The following is a 20,745-nucleotide window of genomic DNA, read 5'->3' as shown; positions in this document are numbered from 1 at the left end:
TCAGCTATAAGTGATAAATATGGAAAGGCCTTGGACTGGATCCAAACTTAGTTAGATTTAGGTCACACTAAAATCATTGGGATGAATTAAGTTATGCCTAATCTGTTCCATTGATTTTAACTGAACCTATGTTCAGCTAACAGCATAGGTCTAACCCATAGACTCTTCCATTGTAAATCATTGGTGTTAGCCTTTCTACCTGTAAAAAGATACAAATGAGAGCTCTAGTAAAATCATCCTGGGTGAGAGAAGTAGAATTGTTAGCATTACATAAAACTTGGTATTATAGCACACCTAGTAGATAAGCAGCACACTAAAGATTGTAAAACTTACTGTTCTTCCCTCTTAGTTTCAATTCCTTTTTGAGAATGAATAAAAGATAGTAAGTTATTATTTCATATCCGGGGGCTCAACCCCATAACCCTGAAATTATGAGTCTCATGCTCTACCGACTGAGCTATTGTTTACTTTTTGTTAAAAAAACTTGAGTATGCTTAGATGCATATGACCACAAAAACCATTTGTATGGTCTCGCTTAGATTCCTGCTCCAAAATTTCTTCTCTATTGTCAAAGAGCAGAGGGAGAAGTGAGCAATGCTCAGGAGATACCCTAGTCTTCGCTCTGTTGTCTCACATAACTCCACCTATGCTTAAGAGTGTTTTACAGAGTAAGCATGCTGACTCAGAAGTACAATTGAATTCAGTGGGGCTTATTCCCCATTGGTAAGTGGGTATAGGAGTGTAGCCTTAGGGTGCAGCCCTATGTGCTGTATGGGTTTAAACCTCATTCAACACAATAGGACTTGTTCCTGAGTAAACATGTATAAGAATATACTTTTCAAATGGTTAAAAAGTTGCATAGGCTGCTAATAATAAATCAGTGAAACTACTTAGCGGTGAAGCTATGCTTTCTCAAATATGCACCGTAGAATTGACAGAATGGGTAGTCCTTTAAGAGATGAATCATTGTGCCTTTTAAATTGTGGTGATAATTGTATGCTACAAGCTTGTTCCCTTGGGGAAGAGCAGACCACTTTGAGACTCAAAGCACTGAAAGAAGTTGCGTTTTTTAATTTTAATAGTTCCCTGAAATGCTTTTTTCTTTCTTTCTTTTTTGGCCAGGCACAATGAGATTCAAGTAAGTTAGAACATTCTAGCACTGATAAATAAATGTACCTATAATTACAATGCAAAGAAAATAAAGAGAATGTTCTCCAAAAGTAGCTGTAAAATTCTCAGAGAGCTGTTTACATATTGTTCATGAAAATGCTTTATGCTGTGGTATGAAAAAGTGTATTGGGAAGGGAAGCATGTTGCAGGCTAAATGAATAAGTTTCCATTTCAAATTATACTTCCATAACTTGCATGTTCTTGCTGAAATATTCAAATTCAAATATATACAGCTATGAACATTTTCAGATCTATGCTATGCATATTTGCTCAAAAGTAAGTCCCGCTGTGTTCAGTGGGACTTATTCCCACAAAAGTAGCCAAGGACTTCCATCTCTAATTGTGAAATATGCTGAGTTTCTAGAAGACGTGTACAGGTCTTGTTGTAGCAACTGCAGGTCTTAGGCAATCTCCCTTGCCCATGCAAATCTATTGCCAGCCAAGCGTTGTTTGCATTCTCCCTGAACCCTACCTGTCACAGACTTTGTGTGAATGTGGGTCCAGATTGGCTTAGAAAGGAGCTGAGGCTGTCTAGAAAAGTTCACTGACGAGTAGGTGCATATGGCCAAACCTTTTCCTCTTTTATCTGAGTAGCAGGCAAGCACTGGTGCACCGGACGTTGCTTTATAAACTCATCCAGGTATTCAGAATTATACTTCAGAAATTGTAGAAGCTTTACTGTATGCACATACCTACATAGCAGGTATGCTGGATCACAGCTACAGTTTTACCTTTGAGGAAGATCCTAGTATGGCCTATCCCTGAAACTGACTGTATTACCTGTTTGAGGTGGAAGAGAATATGGTTTTCAGGCATTGTTTAGTGTTTTCTGCTTGTATCTTGTCAGACCAGTATTGACGATGGTGACTGGCAGATGCTTTTCAGCATTTCCCATTGAGCAAGGTTTCCCAAACTTGGGTCTCCAACTGTTTTTGGACTACAGTTCCCATCACCCTTGAGCACGAATCCTGGTAGCTAGGGATGATGGGAGTTGTAGTCCGATAAGAGCTGGAGACCTAAGTTTGAGAAACCCAGCCATGGAGGAAACAGAACTGGGAATAATTTGGGAGTGGCATTCCATACTCTTGTGCTAAAAAAGGTAAAGGGACCCTTGACTGTTAGGTCGGCCGCGGACGACTCTGGGGTTGCGGCGCTCATCTCACTTTACTGGCCGGGGGAGCCAACGTACAGCTTCCGGGTCATGTGGCCAGCATGACTAAGCCGCTTCTGGTGAACCAGAGCAGCGCACGGAAATGCCGTTTACCTTCCCGCCAGAGCGGTACCTATTTATCTACTTGCACTTTGACGTGCTTTCGAACTGCTAGCTTGGCAGGAGCAGGGACCGAGCAATGGGAGCTCACCCTGTCATGGGGATTTGAACCACCAACTTTCTGATCGGCAAGCCCTAGGCTCTGTGGTTTAACCCACAGCGCCACCTGTGTCTTGTGCTACTCCTGTTCATTTCCATGAAACTTTCATAAGAAAACTCCCAGTAGATTGTTCCATTTCTTAAATACCAACCCAAAAGTACCAGTCCCCCCTACACCCTCCCCCCGAGAGAGAGAGAGAGGGGGGGGAGTTATAAATTCATTTATTAATTACTATTTTAAATACATTGTAATATTAGTATGCTAGCCTTTTCTTAACTTTAGAATAGAATAATATATTGAAAGTAAGTGAGGCTTGTTAATGTTTTTATACTAATTTCTGCAGAGTGATAAAACAGATTAGTTCCATTGTTCTTTATTTTGACATTTATAAGTGCTGCAGTGTTTTTTAAATCAACCTTTATAAAAGTTCTGATGTGCTTCAAAATGATTTGCTCAAAATTATATGTACATTAAAAGAATAAAACTTTCTTACAATTAGGATAATTTCAGAATGGAAAATGTGTAGCTAAAATGCGCTAATAAAAGGGACATCTAATTGGGGTATTAGGAAGACACTTCCATTCTTAACACAGAATTGGAAACTGTGAAAATTCTGCACGCCTGAAGCTCGCTGACCTAGAATAATTTAATGTAATTTACTGATGTCTTATCCTGTAGCCATTTAATTTGCAGAAAAATGTCTCTAAAGTAGGAAGTATATTAATTTCATGTTGACTTATCAGCCTTATTTGAAATATTCTGCGCTAATCAGCCTTCCCCTCTTTTAGCACTTATTTTCAGGTAGTAATGTTTATATTCTTTTGCTTTGACTTCCCTACTTATGTGAGCAGTTATAAATAATTGAATTTGTAGATGCGCTTGAAGAATGTAACATACTTAGAATTGCTTCTGCCATTTTTACATAATTGCTGTTTGTGACCAGATAATGGGCCACCACAAGAGGGGTGGTGTATATGCATAAATGCTCCTGCAAACATAAGCTTCTCATCCAAAATAATGTTTATATGAAGCAGAAAATACATTTTTGATGCAAAATAAATTAATTGAATTATAGTGCATAATTGCATTAGTGTCACTACTGGTGTTATAACTAATTCTATTAGGAGAACTTAGAAGCAAATGTAACTTACTGATAGGATTCCTAAACAGGAAATAACTCTCTCTCTGCATAATGTTTTGGCAGAATCCAAAGTATACCTCTAGACACAAATAGCAATAAATAGCTGTAACCTGCAAATCCTAGACATAAATATGTTGAACTCATTGGGTAGTAAAATATTGGGTTCTATCCGATCTCTCTGTTCATAGCAGCAATTCTAATAAACTGCCCTTCTCCTGCAGGCCTTTTCAGAGCTCCCAATGGGTTCCCCAATCCTTTGATTTAGATTAGGGGGTGCAAGAGGATGCAGAGGCAAGGGTGATTCAGTGAAAATCTCCTTGTTCATAGAAGCCCCCACTGGATTGAAGAGCCTTCTGATACAACCCCTTTAGAGTAATGACAAGCAAGTAACAACAGAATCTTAACTGCAAGAAAGAGGATTATCCCACAATCACCAAATGCTCAATAGCATTAAACTCTACTTTCTAAAGTGTTGGTTCACTGTGTATGTCTGCGAGCACTTGTTCAGATTAATCACAGTTACACCTGGTTTGGATATAAAAAAGAGAAGTACAGTAGAGTTCCATTAGCCTGCCAATAAAAGCTAAATAGATCCAAATCATCTTGGGAGACAAAGTAGACCCTTGTATCAGGGATAATAGCATTTCTAATAGAAACCAGTGTGTGCGAAATTATTATTATTCTGCATAAATCTCTTTATTTTAGACAAATTCTAGGTAATCTAAATGGGGATGTGTCTCTGTCACTTCTGGTAAAGGATAGTGGTGCTTGCGGTACCTTTGTAGTCAGCCATTATTTGTGCTGGCCATTGAGCCTCTGTTACATGTGAAAGACTTGAGCGAGGTGTCAGTTTCTCACTTTGCATGGCTTTGGGGGAGACACAGAAGTGGCGGGAATCCCTCTCCAAAGCATAGAACAGGGTTTGCCAACATTTGGGGACACGTTTGCAATCTGGAGAAGCTGGACACCGCACATATACAGCACAGCCAAGCACACACCATAGTCTATACTTTTAGTTACAATATAATGTTTTTTTCAAGCCTAATTTCCCTTGGGGAGAGGCCCTCTGGGTTCCACGGAAGGCCTCTGAGGATACATGTGCACCTGTGAGCATCACATTGGTGATCACTGGCCTAGTGCAGGGTGAATAAAGAACTCTGTACTTTCACTGACTTGTAGAAGACTCAGGGGTTATTCTCTCACTGTTCACTAAGCATTGGAGGACAGGTAGAATCAGACTGCAAAGTGAGAGACCGACATCCCCAATTTATCCATGGTCTTGATTTTTCATATCATGCGTATTCTTCACAAATGCTGTTACCAGGCAAAAAAATAACAGCATAAATAATAATTTGAAGGCACTGATGAGGTGTTTCAGGATGTTTTTTTTAAAAAACTGTAAGCTTTAGTCTCTTTTTCGGTCTCCTTAACTTGAACAAATTTGGCAAGAGACTTTTAACAGGTATCCATCTAGCTTCATTGAAAATACATTAATACAAATGCTAGGTATTCAAGATCATACAGATATTTTCCCCCCTCTTCTTACATTCCCAAGCGGGTTGACAGTTGTGACAGAATTGAGAAAACAGGGAATCCACTGCAGAGTTGACATTCTCATCAAGGACTTATCCAGGGAAGAAATGATTCTATATCCAGTTAATATGATATATTGACTCAGCATACATTAATTTGCCATAAATCTAGGCAAAAGCAATCTCATTTAAAGAAGGGCACTGTCTCATTTAGGGTTTCATAAAAATATCAAAACAGACGAAGATGTATTTGGGAAGATAAATTCAGGGGGAAAAGAATGTTACCACAGTTTAGGCTATTTGAGAATAACCACTGATTCTATACATTGATATAGTTTAGAACTATGTCTAGTGCTGCTCTGAACTTTTGTTTTGAGTCAGTTTTTTTATTTGAAAGTTGTTATTTTGGGGGTGGGCAGAGGAGGTTCCATAAAAACCAGTGATAGGTACCTTTGGTACCTTGGCAGATAGGCAGTATATAAATGGGGGGAGGGAATACATGCTTATGTTCTGAATTTCATCATGCTGTTTTGTGGGTAATCTCTCCCCCCACATTCTTCTCCACCTGTCATCTGGTTTAAGCTACAGGCAGACACATACCATATTTTTCTGTGTACAAGACTAGGGTTTTCCCCTTAAAAATGTCAAAAATTAGGGGGCGTCTTATACTCTGGGCCATCTCCCCCCCATTTTCTTAAGTCTGAGTCCCCCAAAATAGGGGGTGTCTTATACATGGGGGCATCTTATAGATGGAAAAATACGGTAATTTAATTAATGAATTTTGCACAGAAGTTTAATTAAAATTTGTGCTCGTGGACATCAGTGACCTGTAAGGGACCAAAAAAAAAAAAAAAACACAAAGTGAAAACTGGCATAGTGTTTATATACACAGCAATCTGAATGAAGTCTGGAACAAAAAATGGATGAATGGTAGAATGCTAACTCATCGGTGCTGCTCCACAAAAGAGGTAATTAAGAGTTTTAAATATGAGGGTGGGGGATTCCGATGGGGGGTGGAGGATTTCAATAGTATCACTAGAATTATTGAGGGGTCTTTGGGTATCTGTGTTCGGGGCTTTCCACAGCCATTGTTCCCTGAGTTTGCTGGCTTTTTGTGCCATTTTTTTAAAACCTGAAAGTACTTGTTCACAGAATTATACTAGCTACTCAAAGATCATGTAATGAACAGGGTGACAAAACAGGGCAACATAGTGAGTCTAGTCTGGTTACATCATAAGATCATTGATAGCGAATGAAGCCCTTCCATTGCCCTCATTCTGAGGAGGGGGAAAACATATTTCTATTGCACAGGCATCTAGGCTGTTATTTCTTTACTTGTTTCACTGGCAGTTCCATTATCCACCTGCATTGCATAACAAGACTTTCACCCCATCTACTTGCATATATTTGTATATCATTTAAAAATAGTTTTGAATATAAGATATTTGTTTATTTCAATTTATGAATCATTTCCCATAAAGTATCTTGAAACAACTTCACAATAAAACACCAGCAAGTAAAATAATAACACAGTGACATACATAAAAAACAGTATCTGAAGATTCAAGTTTCTGTTCTTTTTCTTTGGTACAGCAACTCAATATCTTGTGGCAGGACATCTTGGGGATTAAAAAATAGCTGTCTATTTTGATAATAACACACTGTTTTCAAACTCATGTGAAAGACTGAGGCTTAACTGTTTTTTAAGATTGAAAAATTCTGGATAGTTTACTTGTATTCTCTGTAGAACCCCAAACAGAATTTCACTGATGTTATTGTTACATGAGAGGATATTGATGTACCTCCAGAGTGTACAATACATCATTATATAACTGGCAATACTTGGTTTAAAGCAGTTCACAAGCAGGATATAAAGACACCACATCCATGGTTTGGAATGACATGATAGAAACTAGTCTGCTGTGGAATAATGCTTGTCACAAACCCATCAGACAAAATTCAGGACATTGTATTTCTCCCTCAGGTGCCATGAAGCCCAAGTCAATAGTTTGTTAAGCTTTAAAAGTTTGCTTTTCTTTGATGGAACCACATTGATGATCTGCCTTTGCTTAAAACTTGCTTTTTGGTTGAAAATGAAGCTTTAAAAATAGCCCAAGGGATTCACTCCCTTTTGAGCAACAAACACAAAATGGCTGCTTGAATGTGGTGTATTAGGATTTCATTGCCTCCGCTGTGCAGGCTTATAAAGGAACTGTAACCAAACTGTACTGACATATATATCCCGTATAACTTTAAATGACTAGCAGTTTTCCTTACAGCAGTGCAAATATAGTCACATTCTCTGTGTGTGCATGCACACCCATGCAATTACATGTATGTGCATGCACACACACATTTAAAACATAATAATAAAATAAATAGTCCAGTTTCACATTGAGCCTACATTTTCAAACCACTCTTTTTATAAAACCATCTATAGCAACTAACTTAAAGGGCATGAGTCCCAGGAGTCTCTTAACTTTTAGAGCCTGTTAACAGAGAACGCTGTGTGTTAACCCTAAATGCATATAAACAAGAGGGGGGAAATCACTTTAGATGAACTCTAAAATTTCAATGCAAGTATAATACAAGCTCTGTGAGATGATAATGCATTGCGGTTACTAATGCTGCCAAGAGCACCTTTATAACCTTGCAGGAAAATGCAGTATTTTGGTACTCTGCTGGAATATTTTTGCAGCAACATCTAGTACTCTGAGCTGACTTCAGTGTTTTCTAAAGGAAATGTGTCCTTTATGGCCCCTTTGAAGAATTACTTACAGAGCAATCCTAACTCTGGCAGGGGAGCAATGGGACAGAGCAAAGCGGTGGAGCTTTTGTAACTTTGTACCCCAGTGTGGCCCTGATATCATTGAGAAGACCAGGGAAGGTGGTGACCGTTCCAGAGCCACCACTGCAGCCGAAACCCTGCTGCTCACACTGGCTAGAGTGGAAGGCGGAAAGATGGTTCAATCAGTATTTTTCACAGGCATAGCAGAGAAGCCAGGAGTGTTCCTATCTCCAGAAGTTGGCCCGATATCAGATTCAGCGGATCCTTAGGTGCCCTGTTTTAGGGCCCACTGCTGGTGGCAGCATGGCCTCTGCTCTGCTTTCCATAACAGTAGCCATGGCATCTGCATGAATGAGAATGTCGCTTTACTCTACCCTTGGTAATGGGAACCAGGGATAAAGACTGTGGCTTTACCCCCGTAATCCCACTTCCTAGGGAGTAGGCTAGCTGAACACTCTGGATCTTCTTAAAGGGTAAGCATGCATATGATTGGGTTGTTTTGCTGCAAGTGGAACAGATCTGTAAAATACACAAGCACTGCTTGCAGTCATCTATTATTTGAATATCCAGTGAGAGTGACAGGATGCAAAAAGTTTTTGACCGCATAATGAGATTCTAGTTTTGCTGCTCTTTTAACAGCCAGTATCAGATCGTCCTCCTACATACAATGGAAATTGCAGAGTATTTGGTATTTACAATAGGAAGTCTGTAGTTCAGCCTCATTCAATATAAAATAGATGTGTAAGAAATCAGTAAACAGGTGCTGACACACTGTAAGGAAATTAAGGCCTGACAAAGTAAGGTGAGGATGTGTCAGATTGTTAAATTTAAACGGCTGAAAAGACTGAACTTTTAGTGAGTAGAGGCTGATTATGGAAGACAGAGCAAAAAACAAAATCCCTCTCTCTTTCTCTCTCTGTGTTTCTCTCTGGATTTTAGTCACTTGCCACACAATATTTTTTCAACATTTTTGCAGATTTCAGGTCTTGATATATTCATCCATTTTAATCAGATGAGATCCATTGAAATTAATGAACAGGATAACTTAGATTAATTAATTTCAATAGGGCTACTCTTGGTAATACTTAGTTGGATTATTTCCAGAATTATTCGTTATGTAATTTTTTATAGAATTGTAGAGTTGGAAGGGACAAGGGTCATTTAGTTCAACCCCCTGCAATGCAGTAATATTTTTGCCCAATATGGGGCTCAAACCCACGACCCTGATATTAAGAGTCTCGTGCTCCACTGACTGAACTATCCCAGTGGTATGTTGCATCTTGCTGCATTTTCAGTTTCAGAAGTACATTATGATAGAATGATTCATGCCAAGACTTCAAGCTGTATTAGAGCTGTCTTGGAGCATTTGGATTCGGTTAATATACATACTGTTTTCAGGTAGTTCTTGTTGTGACATCATTATCCCTAGAACTCAAGTGAAGATATGAGTGTTTGGTGTTTGTATTGTAACAGCATTAAATTTTAGTCCTGGATTTTCTACTTACAAACAAATAACTAGTTAAGTACCTTGTGTCTCAGATTTTTCTTTTATTCCCTCGACCTGATAATTATTTTTCTCTGTTCCTTTGTTTTGCAGAATTGCTCTAGTTAGCATTTACAGTGGCTACATTTGCTGCCTTCTTAGTCATGACAGTATAGTTAACACTTTATGGACTTCAGAACAGTCAGACATTTCAAGCAGCCATGTTGGTCCTTTAGGTGGTGGTAGAGAATCCAAATAACTGTAATGGCCTTCATTTTAGGACCCACTAAAAATCACAAAGGAATGAGCAAACTTCAAAGCAGCCCTTCAGCACAAAAGTTTTTGCCCATTTTTGTGTATTTCTCCTAATACATGAATTTTGTATGTAATTTTGCCTAGTGTACACATTTTTGCAAGCAATTTCCCCATATGAATTTTTATACATTATTTTCACTAATCATTCCATTTATGTGGACAGTTTTGTCTAACATCCATGTTCTTTTATATAATTTGGGTTGCAGAATTGCATTGCAAAGTTTAGAGAGGTGTGAATTTCAAAGACTAGTTTCATTTTGGTTTGCCTATTGGTTCAGGAAGTGCAAATTAAGTAGGTTTGCATTAAAATACGAACAGAACAATTTTTTCCCTATCCCTGCGTATGGATACATACGGCTATAGCTATTCACTGTTAAATGCAGTGTAGAACTCTGCATTAAAGTTGAAGAACAGCTATTTGCAGACAGATTCCTTGTTTTCAGCTTTTCCATCTAGACTAAATTGGGAAATGTTTTTATACTGATACTAGTCTGTATATATTGCCTAAGTATATTTTTGCCCTAGGTAAACATAAAGTTTTCTCTGATATTATTCACCCTTTATGTGGCATTGCAGTAATGTAATACCATGAATCCAGAGAAAAATTGTCAATTACAGATATTCACTCCCATGCTCTGGTAGCCAACCAGTGACTGAGAGAAAAAAGCTTTGCTCATCTATGTCCTTCGCATTTCATTTCCAAGAGTGGAGTTTCATCTGTAGAACTCATTCTGATAAGCTCACTGAACTGCAGAAATTGTCTCCTCTCCATAAATCCGCATTTACACATGTTGTTTAGTGCATCCACCACTGACTAAATCATAGTATGAAAAGGGCATAAAATTTGTACACGACAGCCTACAGAGTGTGTATAGTTCCTGACCCCAATCACTGCCTTAGCAAAATGGCCTACCCCTGATAGATAGGGATGTTGTAGTCATAATGAAAAATTGTTGCACAGAGGCTTTCTAGCTATTTCCTCACCGCCTCCCCCATTTCATTGTGTGCCTTGGGGGAAGGAGATTAAATGCATTTCTCAAACCATTGGATAGGGTGTGTTAAATGAAGTTGTTTTGTTGCTTGCATTACTCTCAGGGTTTGTAAACATGGAAATATAACAAAAAATAAAGGTCTCCCATGTATAGGGTTACTTTTTGAAATTTGCCAAGTAAAAATGTCACCTTCTTTGATCCCAGAGGTAATTAGTATTTCCATTTTAAAAATGGACAGATTATAATATTTGACCCTTTGTATACATAAATGATCCACATAGCTCTGCTGCAATCCATACACTATTTATTCCTATTAAATTCATGTTAACATCACATTATTTACCGGTAATATGAAACAAATCAATAAACAAAACTAGTGTCAATCTGTATATCTAACATCTGCTTGCATTACTTGTTTGAGAAACCTGGATAGCTTTCTTAACTTGTGATGGACTTGTGTTTATGCCCAAGAACCACTTGTGGTATCTGTAGCCCTGTTCATATGTGAAGAGAGTCCATGCTATGGCTGGGGATAGGGCTATGCTGCTAACCATGCCTTTGGTACATTGCTGACAGGGTGGACCTGCTCCTGATATCTGCATGTTGAGCAGATGTTGAAAGGGGTTTGTGTATTGCCTCTTTTTAACACTGGGTTGAATTGGGTGTTATTCTCCCCTGGATCGTTGACCCTGGGGGTATTTGGGAGCAAAGTGTGCCTTTGGGAGCAAAGTTCTGCCTTCCGTGCCACCAGGCAACATGTGTAAAAATCCCAGTGCATGTATGCAGTTAATATCCCAGATGAAATACACATTTGAATGTACACTGACATCAGAGCTGGTGCAGTCGTCCCAAGTGGGATGGCAGGCTGGAGGAACTCTTGTTCTCCATGATGCATGGGTGAGTTATCTGGATAAGATGCGGATCTACCAATAAGTGCAAGTGTGTTGTGAGGCTGAGACACTAGGTTGAATGAAGACTTTGCCTCCCCTGAAAGAAAGGGCTCTTTTAGCCTATGTAAAGCATCTGATTCAGCTGAGGAATTCTGGTGGTGGGATGGTAGAAGAGAATTTTTGTTGTTGATTTCCCCCTACTTCCTATGTTCTCGAAACTTCTGCTCTCAATAGTTGGGGAACCCTCCGAAATAGCCTGGGAGATGGCATGAAGATTGCAGTGGGAGAAGGAAATGGGCAAAACTTCCTTCTCACTTAATCCCCTAAGTGAAATTCCACTCTGAACATACCAATAACAGCAGTAGGAAACCCTGGATACCACCCTCTACACTTGGGAAAATACTCTTGGTTGAGACTGGTTCAGCTGCTTCCAGGAAAACAAAAACATGTTTGTTTCCCTTGAAATCCATCTAGGTGCAGTAACAAAGATAAAGCTTAACATTCTTTTCCCCAGGCTAGAACTTATAAAGTGTTTCTTTTAATCTTGGCTACCAAAGTAGGTATCGTTCAAGAAAATTTTATCTCCTTGTTGGAAAAGGAGAAGGCAATATTCTTGGCATCCAGCATTGTCCTAGTTTTATTCTACTTGGCACCCAGCAAGAATGATTAGTTCAGGATACCAGCACATATGAGCTTGATTAACCAAAAAATTCAGATACTGCCTGGCAAAAATGTGTGTCTGTTGTTAATACATCTAATTTTTCTACTTGGCTGCCCTCCCTGAAGGTTTCTTGTAACCTTGGATTTTATTTAAACCTCTAAAAAGTGTTCAAGCTTCAAAGAGCATCATATCAGCTGACAAATACAAATTAGAGAACTTTTAGTTACTTATGGCACAGCCCTTCCTAATACACCCATCTGAATTGAGTTGAAGACATTTTGTATTAATTATTTGCTTGCAGCTCCCCCCATACCAAGTAAAACAGGAGTTGACATGCCTTTTCATTGTATGAGAAGAGCTCAGTTTGATAACAAAAATATTACATTCAGTAAATGCAGTAAGTGTGAAGTATTTTTCCATTCATGTTCTTGTCAAAAGAAAACTGCCCTGAGATATTTCCTAATAGAGAAGAAACTTTTATTTATACTTTTAGTTTATTTTTGTTGCAAAAGATTTTACATACCTCAGAGAACCTCTAAAGTGGAGGTTCGTTTCTATGCCCTAGCCTCGGGATCAGAGTTTGTTGCAGATTTAGTTGCAGATCAGCATTTGGTTTTCTCAGCTGCTGTAAGCAATCTGAGTGTGCAGTGCCAATATCCAGTGCCTCTGATGTGGTTGCTGGAACTTCTTGCATACTGGACTCAAAAGGCTGCTAAACAATTTTCTGGGGATTTCAAGCTTTGAGCCCATTCGTCTGCCACATCCTTCCACTTCTGTAAAAAACTGAGTTATGGTTGCCAGGACTTCGCCATCTGGCTTCCCCAATTTTCCCACCTTGGTGGTCATTTTTGAGTTCTTGTTAGGGAGAGTGTAGATAACTTCCTGACCAGAAAAAGGGCATTGAAATGTGTGGTAAATGGTTGCTCATGGTGCAGGAGAGACTTACAAAATTTTTGGTGATCCGATAAGGTCTGCGAAGGCTAATAGGGTAAACAATGCCGTGAGGTCAGAGCAATCAGATCAAGCCTCCATTTGGATCCACTTATGTCACTTCCTTGCAAGAAGATCAAACCTATCCATTCTGAAGGAAATCAGCCCTGAGTGATCACTGGAAGGACAGATCGTGAAGTTGAGGCTACAATACCTCATGAGAAGAGAAGACTCCCTGGAAAAGACCCTGATTTTGGGAAAGATGGAGGGCACAAGGAGAAGGGGACGACAGAGGACAAGATGGTTGGACAGTGTTCTTGAAACTACAAACATGAGCCTGACCAAACTGCGGGAGGCAGTGGAAGACAGGAGTGCCTGGCGTGCTCTGGTCCATGGGGTCACGAAGAGTCGGACACGACTAAACAACAACAACATGTCACTTCCTGCACTCAACTCCAAAACTCCGGATAACTTCACTCAGTGACTTCATGTGATTTTTAAAAAGGATGTGTTAAAAGCATCCTCAGAATGAAGGGGCATTGGCACCACTGACTTATCTGATGGAAGTGCTTCTGGAGCAGGCTCTGCCTGCCCTTCCCCTTTTATTTCAGAGTCCTCTCCCTCATTCCCTGAAGAAAGGGAATATTACTCCATGACACATGGGCATATTTCGCAGAAACTGAAACTACCCACAGACATTGCATTACAACCCACTTTATCGTTCAGACGTAATTTCAGCAGTGTGAGGGAACTCGTGATTGCAAAGTAGAAGCACTAAAAGTACTGTACTAAGCTTCTTCCTAGTTTATCCTATGGATTTTGAGTAGCCTTTTCATACCCACAAGATTTTTTTTTTTTGGGGGGGGAGTTATTGCACACTTCAAATGATAACTAATTATGTGCTATTAGCATTTGTTTTGTTTAAACAATGTCCTGTACATTGTTTTGTTTAAACAGTGACCTGATTTCTGTTACCAGATTTGTAATGGAATTTATAGCCTTTTTCTTTTTAAAACCATTTGTCAGAGATAGTTCCTCTGAAAGGTATGTGTTGTTTGTGTAGCTATGTTGCTTTCAGTTCTGTTTATAAGCCTCTCTGAGGAACCAGTGTTGCATTTTAAACCAGCCAAGTGAGTCGACTGGATTTACCAGTGTACGTGTGTGGAAGGTTTGAAGAGATTCCTTGCATTTATCCCCTCTTAACCTGTGATAGATTTGATATATTCTCAATTGCCATTCAAAAAATAACTAGTATTTAATTGCAGGTGCTGGTAATTGCTGAGAATACTAAAGTTTCTATTGATGTTGTTTGGTTTCCAATGCATGAATGAAGAATCACAATTGCCTTTCCAGTATGATAGCATCAGGAGATTTTAGCAGGTAGCAGTTAGGAAATGTTATGTTGTTCTGTTTCTCTCTGCTTTGTCACAAAGCACTAAACCTCTCTCCCTTCAGGCAAAAGCAGCATCTGTTCTTCTGGCCTACTTATGAAGAAGAAATGAAACTTTTATTGACATCACATCCTTATTTTTAAAGGTGGTTCAGAAAATAACCCCACAATGGATTGCTGGGTTTTCAAATGAAATCCCTCTCAGTAGTAGTGGCAAACTACTGTTGGGAACTTAAAAAAAAAAAGTAAGGAAAATGCTTTTTCTCCTGCGCTACACTGAATCTCTGAAGTGGAAAATAAAGTTTCACCATGTCCCAGGGGGAGGTAGGCCGCTGCCTGAAAACCAATATAAAATTTGCTCCATAACAGGACATTGATTAAGGGTTTTCACTTTATATACTCATACCCAGTTCAGGAACAGGTCTAAAGAGGGTCTAATATCACAATGTCTGGAAGATTAAAATAATACATTCACATATGCTTCCAAGTTTGGGTGTGTAGCTTTTCATGCAGTAAGGAGAATGATAGAGGAAGAATGTGCAAACTCAAGGCTTTCTCTTAGTCTTTACTGGGGAGAATCCGGGGAGGGGGGGAATGTAACATCTGAGTATGCCCTAAAAAATGCCAGGAACCATCCCAATATGTAAATAATAGTGGTGGGGGGAAATATAATACATAAGTGGTGCAAATAGTCACATTTTCCTCCATCTGGATGAAAATATACAATTTTATAATGTTTACAAATGGTAGCAGGGTAGGATTTTTAGGGGCAGATGGGGTCCATCAACCCCGGAAGGTAGCACATGTGGAAGAAGGAAAACTCTGATCCAAAACTTCCACTGTCTTGCAGCTATACTCATTTGTGAAAAAGGTTTCAGGAGTAAATCCCTAGGAAAAATCAGTACCCACTGCCTTGTGGGACATCTTCAGGAGAAGAAAAGGCTTAGGAGTATACCGTACAGAAATCTGTAGACGCTTAGATGGCATCTTGTATGCCTCCTTCCAGCAGCTCCTGCAACCAAGCTGGTGCTAAACACATTGTTCTGCTTTCCTTTGGACCACATCAGTGAGGATGAGATGTCTTGTCATTTGGTCGGTCCAGGACCTCCATACATGCTGCCCGGGCTTGCTTCTGGGGACATGACGTTAGTGCAGTTCACATAGCAAAAACAATATGGGAGGCAGCAGTTACAAGTTACCAGGCTCTGTAGCCACAGCAGGCACTGTGATTCTCCAAAAGTTTGACTTTACCCCCCAAAGGCACACTCTCTTGAGACAGACGAATGTCCACAACAAGAATTTTAGACACATTGAAAATCTCAAGTGTTATAATCACTTCCCAGAGGAAACTGTCACAAGGCATGTTTCCATTGTTGCACTCACCATTGTCAAGCAAATGTGGATTACAGATGTAAAATACCAAGACGTTCTTAAAGAATTTGAAGGAAGGGGGGCCCTCTTTCCTGTTCATTTTCAGGAATAGAAATAGCTGTTTAAATTTCAGAAAATTGTGTGCTTGTTTAAAAATAAGAAATACTTGGTCTTGCTTGTTGTGGTAGATAGGGTCTTCTGTAGGTAGAAGGAGGATGCCACATTTGCCAGCAAATCAAGTTAACTTCTCCATTAAGTAGAAAGCCATTGCATGTATAGTCAGAGACATTCTCCATTCTCCATAACTGGCTTAAGAAAGAAAAGTAAGAATCACACGTATGAAGCAGATTCATATAATAAAAATCCACTCAAATATTAGCAATATACCTAACATTGTGTATAGTCGTGATATACAACATGTTTCAACAGGTTTTAGTCTTGCAGCACTGCAGGCAGAATCAGTATGTACACAGGATGTCTGTTTGAGGCTCTGTAAAGCACACATTACTTGTGGTTTCCTTTGCCTTATTTGTAATTAACATTCACTTGTTGAATCGCAGGACTGCCCTAACTAGGGCAGGTCCCCAGGTTGCACATGCTGGCTTGCCCTGCCCCTGATATCCTTGCATTCAGTGCACATGTCGGTAGTAAGGAAACCTTTGGCCATGCAGCTAAGGCATCCATGCCGTTTGGAACCCTGGGACATACTGCTGCCTAGACTAACAAGTCTGATAGTGGGGACCATTTTTTCCCCTGGCAAATTTGTGTCCAGGCAGAATTAGGCCCTGAACATCCTCATTTTACATATTAATACGGTTAATTGCAAAAGTAAGTTACATTTTTAAAAAATCTGGAGAAACATGAAGCATTAGCCCATAAGCCACTCATTTCTTGAGTGTTTTCTCTTGTAGCACTCTGGAGTAAGCTGTTTAAACACCTCGTTTGTATTTCTATGCAGTATTCAGCTACTGAAAAATGCTGCAGCTCATGAAATGTGCTTTATTTATAACTGTCAGTCATGCACTGGAAACAATGTGAATTTGTTCCGCTTTAATTTTTATCAAAGCTAATTAAATTCTAATAAGTTTATGTCAGAATCTGGCATTCTGAAAACAAGAATGACATTCCTTTCTTACCCTTATACCAATTATATATATGTCATTGTAGTGTAGTAGGAAAAGAAAGTGATAATGAATCCTCAGTTAAGGAATGAAATGCCTTTTTGGCCTTAAACTAATGAATGTCCTTGTCATTTTGACATGTGAGTTATTAGAGGCTCACATTCTCTTGGGATGTTTTATCTTCACATAGTTAGCATTGATTGATTGATTGATTGATTGATTTCTAGTCTGCCCTTTATTATATGATCACAGGGCAGGTTGTAATACAATAAAACAGTAAAACAATGCTGCAATAAAATCAGTTCAACAGAATTTGCCGTTGAAAATACTGCATCTTAAAACACTGATAGAGCAACAAAATTCCTAATAAACCAAAAGAACCCAGGTGAGTTTTCACCTGGTACCCAAATGACATAAGTGTTGATTATTCCAGTCATGCTTCTAAAGTGAGGTCCCCCCAAATTATAATTAATAGAATTAGAATATCTCAGTTTCCTCCACCCTTCCAATCCCTTTTGTGTTGGTGTCTTTTAGACTGCAAGCCTAAGGAAACTTGTTTTTTTTACTGATCTGTGAGGCAGTCTGGGATCTGGCCAAAAGGTGTGTGGGGAAATTAATTTACCATCATTACTGGCATGCTGTAATCTATTATACAACATACAGTATGCATAGGCTTGCCATACGTCAGGAGGATTCCTGACATGTCCTGGTTTCAGGTATAAAAATGGCATGGGGGGGATTTTGCCGAATCAGCAAAATGTCAGGGGAAACCCGGGTGTATGGCAACATGATGGAAAAAGCAGCGGAAACAGTTCAAAAAGATTAAAATCACTATTTTGGGGAGGAGTTTTCCTGAAAAAAGCACAACAATTTTACTTTTACTTTTTGCGCTCTTTCTTCAGAAAACTCAGTACAATTAACACGGGATTCAGAGTGATTCTACTACTAAGATCTCAAACTCTTAACTGGTGTTACCCATTTGCTTCATTTGAGATTACAAACAAACTAAGGTTTACAAACACTGACGTCTAAATTCACATTCACACAAAAAGCACTGGTAAGGCATATTGAATTTAATGAAACTTATTGCTGGGTAAATGTGCTGAAAACTTAAGTTAAAGCTAAGTTGAATATTCCCCTCTCTGCTTCCGTAGGCTCTTTTGTCTCCTATGAAAGTAGGGGAGATTTTTAGGTTAGGCAAATTCCAGCAATTCTGAGGGATGCGATCTTACATGGAAAGACAATATGGCCCAGGGTTTTATTGTTTCTTTTTAAAATCACACACAGACAGACACGCCCTTTGCCACAACATCAAGCAGTGATTTGTCTGCTTCAGTATAATCATATACAGTGGTACCTCGGGTTACATACGCTTCAGGTTACACACTCCACTAAGCCAGAAATAGTGCTTCAGGTTAAGAACTTTGCTTCAGGATGAGAATAGAAATCACACAACGGCAGCGTGGCGGCAGCAGGAGGCCCCATTAGCTAAAGTGGTGCTTCAGGTTAAGAACAGTTTCAGGTTAAGTATGGACCTCCAGAATGAAATAAGTACTTAACCCGAGGTACCACTGTAATTGAAAGGGTTTACGAGGGGCATCTAGTCCACCCCCTGCAATGCAGGAATCTTTTGCCCAACATGGGGCTCAAACCCACAATCCTGAGATTAAGAGTCTCATGCTCTGCCAACTGAGATGTCCCAGCTCTGTAGTCCAGAGACATTCCTGGGAAAGCAGCCCCCGCCATGTACACAATGCTACATTATGATGTAATGCTGTTTCCATGGAGATTCTGAGGGCGGGGAGATCACTGCCCCCATTGGCCAAGTTCTTTGAAGGAAAGTGTTTTTAAGTAAGAACAACAATGACAAAAACAACAACAATTCTAGTGAATTGTTCAAGATGTTCATACTAGCAACTGTGGAGCAGATTACTATACACTTAATATAGCTATGGCAGTAGTGTTTGGTATCAATTTTCAATAGAAAAAGCAACCCATCATCAAACCCATAATCTCTTAATTTTGTTTACTAAGTTTGGATTTTTAATCCAATTTTTAAAGCGTCCAGTTTGTGGAAGGAAAATTTTCACATCATTGAATTCCTATAATTTACAAAGTGTGTCTCTTGCTTTAGTTTATGCTGACAATGACAAACCTACTGTTATATACTGAGTTGAATAGGATCCAAACTGCAGCAGTCTGATTGGTCCTAGAACAATAGGATCCAAATTGCAGCAGTCTGATTGATCCTAGAACAATAGGATCCAAATTGCAGCAGTCTGATTGGTCTTAGAACAATAGGATTCAGAATGCAGCACTCTGATTGGTCCTAGAACAATGCAGCAGTATGATAGGTTGGCAGGAACCACCCAATCATGCTCCAGATATAAGTGAATCCACAACCTGATTGGCTTACAGTAGAATTCCAGAATTAGCCAATCATGTGCAGCCCATTGTGTAAATAATGTATATAAAGCAGATACTTTGAGGGGACTTTCATTCATTCCTCCTCACCACTATGAGCTGAATAAAGAGCATGTAATCACTTTGCGACTCTGAGTAGATTTCACCTACTTTACCTGTCTTCAAGTTTCTTCTATGTCTCCAATTATTTTGCATGATAATGCAATCTCAGTGGCCTTTTGAGCTGGACCTTTTGTTAGGAACATTACAACAGGTTATGTTTACCCTACCACCTATATTCAAACCAAATGAGATCTCACAATCTGTTTCAAAGAGAAGAAAATGGAAAATACAGCATTATTTTCTATATTGAGGACTATAGTATTAAAAACAGTAGAGAAACGAAGAACTTTGAAATAAACTCATTTGAAGACTGAATCTTTCTAAAATATTTATCTATTCTCCCATTAATTTGCTGTGCATTTTACTCTTTACATTCTGAAGTCACTGGCCTCATGGGCATTGGACACTTGATGCCCCTCATTTTACCTAGCATAGTGATGGGGCTTCCTAGGGAAAGTTGCCAGTGAGGGGGAGAGGGAGAGATTTCCTCCAAAATAGCCTTAGAACGACATTATGTTACTATGTAGTATCATTTAGTGAGGAATTCTGGGGAAGAAATAATCATCACCCGCCACCAACACTTCCCTGCTATAAGTTTTTTGTTACCCTCTTTCAAATGGAGTGGCAAACATACCCACAATCAATAAGCTGCTCTAGGGATTCTCCTGAACCCCCAGGTCAGTTTTGCCAGGTGCGGAGGGGCGAGTGGAGGAGAGCCAAGCTGTGGAAGTCCTTGCACTGCACAGTACTTCCATTGGAAGAGCTGGTTAGGTGAATCCTGCCCTATAAGTAAAAATAGCTGTGCTATTTTTTCACATGAAATTATGCTTTTGACTGAATTAATGTCACTGTAGGATGTTCCACTCATATCTTGTTAGCTGAAAGATAATTTTAAAAAGCATGGGTCTTTACTAATGCACACAGTGCTTTTTGAAGAATATTTGGATTCTGCTGGGCAAATTTACAGAATTTTTCTCCTTGTGAGAGCTAAGTAATCATATGTTTAAAAAAGAATGGGGCGTTATAATCTTGTATCACAGTAGAAATCATCAGTATGAAAAATTA

At 39.2% G+C, this 20,745-nt stretch overlaps 1 protein-coding gene across 4 annotated transcripts in view; it reads left to right on the top strand.

Moving 5' to 3' along the window:
* The window catches only part of PTPRM (protein tyrosine phosphatase receptor type M), a 407,502-nt gene that overhangs the window by 177,618 nt on the left and 209,139 nt on the right, over positions 1-20,745 (top strand). The gene's annotated exons all lie outside the window — the stretch shown is intronic.

The sequence above is a fragment of the Podarcis bocagei genome (genome assembly GCF_964188305.1).
Source record: "Podarcis bocagei genome assembly, chromosome: 8".
In the NCBI taxonomy this organism is placed as follows: Eukaryota; Metazoa; Chordata; class Lepidosauria; order Squamata; family Lacertidae; genus Podarcis; species Podarcis bocagei.
The sequence above is the reverse complement of the archived record's forward strand: the minus strand, read 5'-3'. Positions and strand labels throughout refer to the sequence as shown.